Source organism: Poecilia reticulata, linkage group LG1 (genome assembly GCF_000633615.1).
Source record: "Poecilia reticulata strain Guanapo linkage group LG1, Guppy_female_1.0+MT, whole genome shotgun sequence".
In the NCBI taxonomy this organism is placed as follows: Eukaryota; Metazoa; Chordata; class Actinopteri; order Cyprinodontiformes; family Poeciliidae; genus Poecilia; species Poecilia reticulata.
The window spans coordinates 14,865,017-14,871,839 of NC_024331.1; the positions used below are offsets into that span (position 1 = coordinate 14,865,017).

A 6,823-nucleotide genomic window follows, 5' to 3' on the forward strand; every position below is an offset into this window, starting at 1 on the left:
TCAGCTACTAGAGGCCTTGTGTGCCATACTGACCTTTTGGATGGTATCAGTGGGTTTCTACTGGACAACTCTCGGGTCAGCAGTCTTCCGATGCTTTTGTAGGCCATAACATGACCATAGCACAATACCTCTCAATTATGATGCCCTTTCAATTGGTGTCATGCATAGACAGGTGAAAAAGAGTTGTTTTAAGTAATGAAAAGACAAAGTATAAAAATAGACACCCCAACATTATTTTTTCTTTTTTTATCCTTAATTTATTGTTGTAATAATTTCTTTAGTTTTATTTCAGTTATTCAGTGCGGTTCACATACAGCCGCTAGGGGGCACTTGTCGCATTGATGGCATAGAGAAGGTTGGGTATGGAGGACACAGAAGAAGAATAATGAGCGTCTCAGCCTTTCTATAATACAGGTCAGTAAAAATGTACTTTGATGCATATGTATCGGTAACTTTTAAGAGTTAAGAGATTATTGAATCGAGTGTCATCAGTGAGTGATGTTATGCAGTTTGTGACTAGTATTGTGTAGAAAACGAGGCACATTTCTGGAGACTAATTAATGCTAATGCTAGCGACCTGTGTTGAGCTAGCAGAGAAACGGCTGAAGGACTACGGAATTCACTTTGAACTTATTCTATTTTGCACTTTTCGGAACGGATCTCACAAAGAAGACATTGTTTTGATGTCTTTATTTATAAAATGGACATTTCTTTATTTTATTGCAAAAACCAGAGAAACCATATTGTTGCATTCAGTGAGTAATGGGTGTAACTTGTGTGAAGCTTAGTGAAGAGACAACATTAAGAACATTACACCTTTTTGAGTTTTGTAGATAGAGTACAGTTTGTGTAAGAGATAAAGTGTTATTCTGTTAAAGCAATGGGCACAATTAGAAGCTAAAATGCTTAAATATTTAAGTATGTTTTATTTGTATATTCATAATGGTAATTGGAGCATGTCAAACAAATTCTCGGTTTAAAGGCATATTGTGGCCATTTTTTGATGTACTGAATCTGATGGCTAGCTATTACAGTCACTTGGTGATACCTAAAGCATTTGATATGAAGTACTGTATATTTAGTTCATTAGATGCTAGATGCTAATGGATGCTCAATGTGAGTCTCATCTTTACTATATGACAGCATCACACGTCGAGAGAACAAAATTACCACATTACCCTCAGTTCATCCAAGGTTGCTGTGAAACGCATGCAATGTTCATATTTTCTGTAAAATAGAATTTTCATTAGTATATGAACATAATTGCAATTTTTTTTCTCCATTTTTTAGATCAAGCTTTGTGGGAGTTCACATCTGGTACAGAATTCCAGTGATGTGCAAAGATTGAGAAAACCTCATGATAGAAACATTTTAATAGAGATTGCTCAGTATATGATTTTGTTTTTGCATTTATTTAGTCTGTTTCTTGCCGCCTTCATGTAGGATTATGGTTGTTAACAGCACATTTGCAAGAGCACAGCCTTTGTTAGAACATGTCAGACCCTGCTGGTAATGTTCTGCATAAATGACTTTTTTGTCTGCTCCACAGCCTGAGATCTCAGTCATTCTTTTGGACAGTTGACAGCTCACAGCTTTTACAATCAGACCAAACAACCACTTGCACAGCTTTCGTCAGCAGCACATCTGCGTCTAAGGGTCACTAATGACCTCTTGATACATGCCAGAGCTGGTGAGTGCACTACATTAGTGCTGCTTGACCTAAAAGCTGCATTCAAGCTTCTGACCGTGACATTCTTGTTGACAATCTAATCCATTCCATTAGCAATTGTGGTACAGCTTTGGATCGGTATTTAGCTGATATTTTCGGGTCGCATTATGCCTTGGGCTATTATGCTTTGTCACACTGACATGTTAAATATAGTAAACCACAGAAATTAGTGCTAAGCCCGTTTTGTTGTCTGGTAATCATCGCTGTTGTTGCTTCCATTTTCCATGAGCTACATGAATTTTCATTTGCCAGTAAAATATCATTAACATTTTCACTGTGAAACCTCGCTGCAAATAACAAAATCAAATAAATACAAAATTCTTCAATTAGAGTTTTATTTAATAAAATACAAGACTTAAATGCGGACCTTCATGTTTTTGGAAAACATGAAGGTGGCCATTCCAGCTATTCTGAACAGATGAGCACTGCAGGCCTCCAGGCCAGGCTTTTTTAAAGATATTGTTTAATGTAAAATTAGTAAAACTATGACTGTATTAGTGTTAAAATAAAAAGTGTGGAGTGTGTGTTCTTACTACACACACTCCACACTGAAGATGTGTAAAAAGGCTTACTGGGAATGTATTCATTTTTTTACAGAGGCATATGCTCACAATGGAAAATTTAGAAATATTCAACTGTTAATTTGATTACATTTATTAAGTGAGGAGAGAATTTAAGCGTTTACAAAAATAGTTACTGTAGGTGCCATTCCTGTTGTTATTTGCACAGCTTCCCTTTTTGAGAATATGACAGCCCTTAGTCTTGTTATCTAATATAATATTTCTCCAGACTGGAGCATACGCATGCGTTTAGATCACCCAGCACTGGTTTCTCTCCTTTACTATTTCTGTTTTCCATTCGATTTAAGTGTGGTGATTGAGATAGGAATAGCAGATGGATAATTTGTGTCTGGTGAAGCATCTCTGCATTTATTTATCTGTATGTTTGGATCGTTATCCTGCTGAAAACACAATAATGAACCACATTCCATTTTCTGTTCATGGTCAACAGGTTTTTATTTTAAATCTCCTCAGGTCTTCTGTACTTGTGAGTTTGTTACTAAAATTTGCCATATGTTGCAATCAACAATACTGGGGGGGGGCAAAAACAAATCCAGATGTATAAAACTGTGCTTACAAATGGAGTAAAGCACATATCATGTGCACATGCATTAGGAATGGAGATAGGTTCTGCTGGAGGTTTCTTGCTGTGAAAAGTTTTTCTGTAGGGATTACTACAAACAGTAGTAAGGCTGGGTAACTCCAATACTGAAAGTTTATGCTGATTTACTATTTCCAAGCCTGGTAAAACCTCTGTTAATAAGAAATGTAATAAATGTCAAAATCAATAAGTATAATTATGCATTTATATAAATTTTGTATGAATTCAACCCATACTTGTGCTCCAAGATGTTAATAATGTTTGATATTCAGCAAACCATTGTTTGAATAAGGACCTGTCTGAAGCCGGATTCAGTTCAAAGACGGATACATTTATGTATTAATTTTTACTTCTGTATTCTATATTACAATTTCTTAATTTTAGATCATATTTATCATCTTTCCATAATTTCTTAATAGATATAACGCCTCCAATTACAAAAAAAAAACATGAAGTCATATATGCTCATGCTGAAATAGATGAATGACAAATGAAGACTTTAGATTGACATATTTTGACACACCAGCCTGAATACCCACTGTCATCATTTATTTTTCAAAAGCTGAGTAGTCTTCAATTATATCCTCTCACCTCGTCACTCCTCCCTCCAGAGTTCCATCGACATAGTCTTGTTCTGCTGTTGCCAAAAAAAAAAGCTTATCCACACTAATATGCAACTACTAATGCTATAGATGAACATTTAGGCAGTAATTATAATTTGTTCTTGGGTTAATGATAGAGAGCTGCACCTGAGTGTTGAGCTAATGGTGTATAAGAGAAAATTTTTTTGGTAAAAATAATGCTGAGTAAAAGTGTCAAACCGATAGGAAAATAAAGTTTAGCAGTAGAAATAAAATCTTAAAACAACAAAAAACCCACCATGATGGGACCAAGTGTAGTCGGCATCCATAATGTGTTTTTCTTTGTATTTTTGTATCTTTCTGAATGTCGAATTGCTTTGGAGACTTTGAGATTTTTTACATCCTGGTTTCGTAGCTGCCTGTTGCAGGGATTTTGTTGATATTTCTACAACTTTGAATGACATTTTTATTGATTTTGAGTAGCCATTCTAACGAGTGCAAGCAACAGATTTCAAAGCCCAGCAAACATCAGAAATATGACCCCAGGTCCCTGACAGGTCATAGGGATGTGGTCAATGGAGAACAGAAGCTGAGCTAAGATCAACTAGTAGAAAACTGAACTACTTATCCCCTGATTGCTTTAGGGAACGTGAGGTCTTTGGCAGACAAAGTGGGAGATTTTGGAGCATGGACAATATTATAATGGGACTATAGGAAAAAAGTAAAAAAGGGTTCTAATGAGACTTGTTTGCCGGAGCGTATCATGGACAGTGCTGTTCTTTCCAATATTTAAACTTTTTCAGATGGAAGAGGCTGCAGACACCTTGCCAAAAATGATGCCGGAAGCATTGCAATTCTTAACAACAGATGGTGTTACCCCCAATATGTTACCATGGGATGGCTGCAGCTCCATGATAGAGTGGTTGTCTGATGCTTCGAGGATTGAAGGTTCAGTGCCTGTTCCCTACTTCTGTTAAAATGTTCTTGGGCAGATTGAACAAATGAAACAGTTGCAAATTGGCAACACAAAGTTGCTTAGGTAAAGAAAAACACAAGCGTAGATGTCGTTTAGCTCAGTTTAAAATAACAGTGAACACACACCTGGATAATTATGGGTAATATTTGTTTTGAGCATTACAAATACCCGAGTCAAATCCTCCTATGAAAAAAATATTCTTTGAATGAAGCCGATAAGGATAATAAATGTGAGCTAACTGTAAAACTTAAAAGATTCGGCAACAGATTGCCATAAATCAGCAGCATAGTTGGTGGAAAATTAGACTCAGCTGCAGACTTCTCCAGCACAGTGGGAAGCTATTCGGTAGTAAAACAGGGGGAAAGGAAGAGATGGGCAGATGATCAACTTGAGCCTAAGAATTCTTCCAAATTAATTACTATGTAGCTGACAATAAAAGTCAATCTGGAGTAGCTGTCACAATGCCCCGATCTGGAAAAAAAATATAGGAACACACATTGCCGTGTGATTCCAAGAATAGTTGCATGTTTGACAAGTTTTGCACAAGTGACAACTGATTTATTTATTAGTAGAAGATAAGACAATGTCTGAAACAACTAGATGCCTTCTTTTCTACAAAACACACAATTTAACTTTTTTTGGGTTAAATTTGATTTGTGTACTAAATTCAGTGAGCTGAGTCAGAACTTATTTTAGCACTCCGTTATATAAATGCAACTCTTCATAACTAAATGTTGAAGTGATGGTACTTACTAGAGTTTGCTGAATTTGATCAGACACATTGAGGCTGGGAGTGACAAATCCTGTGTAAAAGATTATTTAGAATAACGATATTTATTTTAAACAAATGAAAGATTTGTTGTATGTGACTGACTACTTGTGTATATGTACCAATATTTATTTTGATTGGTTAAGCCTTAAATTTAGCAGGGTTTCTTTTTTATTCAGCTTAACTTGTTGATGCACATACACAATTTTGTTCATTTATAAAGAGCCCCCTTCACACCAGAGCATATTCAATGTATGTTGTTCACCATTAAATGTTTATGTTTTTAGTCTGCCTTTCTTGTCAATAACGTACTCATAGTTTTGCTTGTAACGATTCTTTATATCATTCATTTCATATACCAGCATGTCTGTCAGTGACTCAACATCCAACTTGTCCCTTTTTTTTTTTTTTTTACTGCTTTTTCTTTCTGTCAGTCACCATGATGCTTCTCTTGACTTTTACCTCCTTGTTTTTGCCCTGCCTCCACTCCAGGGAGTTCAGCGAACACACAAGCGGGATCACAAATTATTAAACAACAGCCTGAACATCACAACACTTCGATAGACGAGGAGTGCAGATCAACAAAGAGGAGGATTACGTAACTTGCACGGGGATTAAAGATGTGGTAAAGCAGACAGGTGCTCTGAAGTTGAAGTTTTAATTTTCAGATTGTTTATATGTCATGTATTTATTTATTTTTTTTGTAAAAAGAAAAGTACGAGTGTAAGTATAAGTGTTCGTGAATATACTGACTGACAGTACATTAGTGGGAGGCTTTAAATTTTAAACCCAGCCAGAATCCTCCCAGGCAATTAAAGGTTGTGTTCAGAGCCAAGAAGTCCAAATAAAATAACACACATACATTCAGAAACAGGGCAGATGCATGCTTGCGCACACACACACACAGGCACGCACACACCCCGAGGATGAGGTGAAGGTGGCAAAACCCTTCATATCGCAGTGTGACTGTGCCTCTGTCTCTGTTCATGTATCGATAGACACACCATGCCCACACGCCCCCCCACACACATACACACACTCCAGTGTTTGGCTCACAGTGGAAACACGCTACAACACACATCCTCATGGACTCAATAAATCACAGCTCTGGCTCTCTATGTCCAATTACTGTAAGTACCTGCAGGAAATATGTGCTGGACAACTTTGACAGTGTGCTACTGCTTCCTTGAAAACAAAAGTTGCGCGAGAAAGTTGTAAAATGCGTGTGATAAATTCAGCTGGCATTTGGTAAAATGTTCAGTGACTCTGTGTTTTTTATTTTTCCCCATTAACTTCCCCAAGAATTTAGTTTAACTAGTCACAGCCAAGACCATGAACAGATGGACACTAGGAGATGTTTTTTTTCCTAAAAACCAAAAATGTTCTCTCCTGAAATACCTTTTTCTCTAAGTGTATGGCCCAAGGCAGCATTTCTGGATTAAGAACCTATAGTACCAGTGCCCCACGTTTTTGTAATTTTGACCGACTAGGCCCTCCACCTCTCCTCCCTTGCCTTTTATCTCAAATACAAAAGTTAAAATTTCACTTACCTCAATTTTGTCTAAACAAAAGCAGACCAATCAATTACATACCTTTCCCCACTATGG

At 36.7% G+C, this 6,823-nt stretch overlaps 1 long non-coding RNA gene across 2 annotated transcripts; it reads left to right on the plus strand.

Moving 5' to 3' along the window:
• Positions 1–324: 324 nt before the first annotated feature.
• Positions 325–6,474, plus strand: LOC103464163 (uncharacterized). 2 transcript variants are annotated; one of them, XR_533605.1, is made up of 4 exons: positions 325–414; positions 1,550–1,690; positions 4,275–4,419; positions 5,709–6,474. It is a non-coding gene; the product is annotated as an uncharacterized LOC103464163 (long non-coding RNA). The 2 variants fall into 2 exon arrangements; XR_533606.1 differs by lacking the exon at positions 325–414 and adding an exon at positions 1,289–1,317.
• The last annotated feature ends 349 nt before the right edge of the window (positions 6,475–6,823 follow it).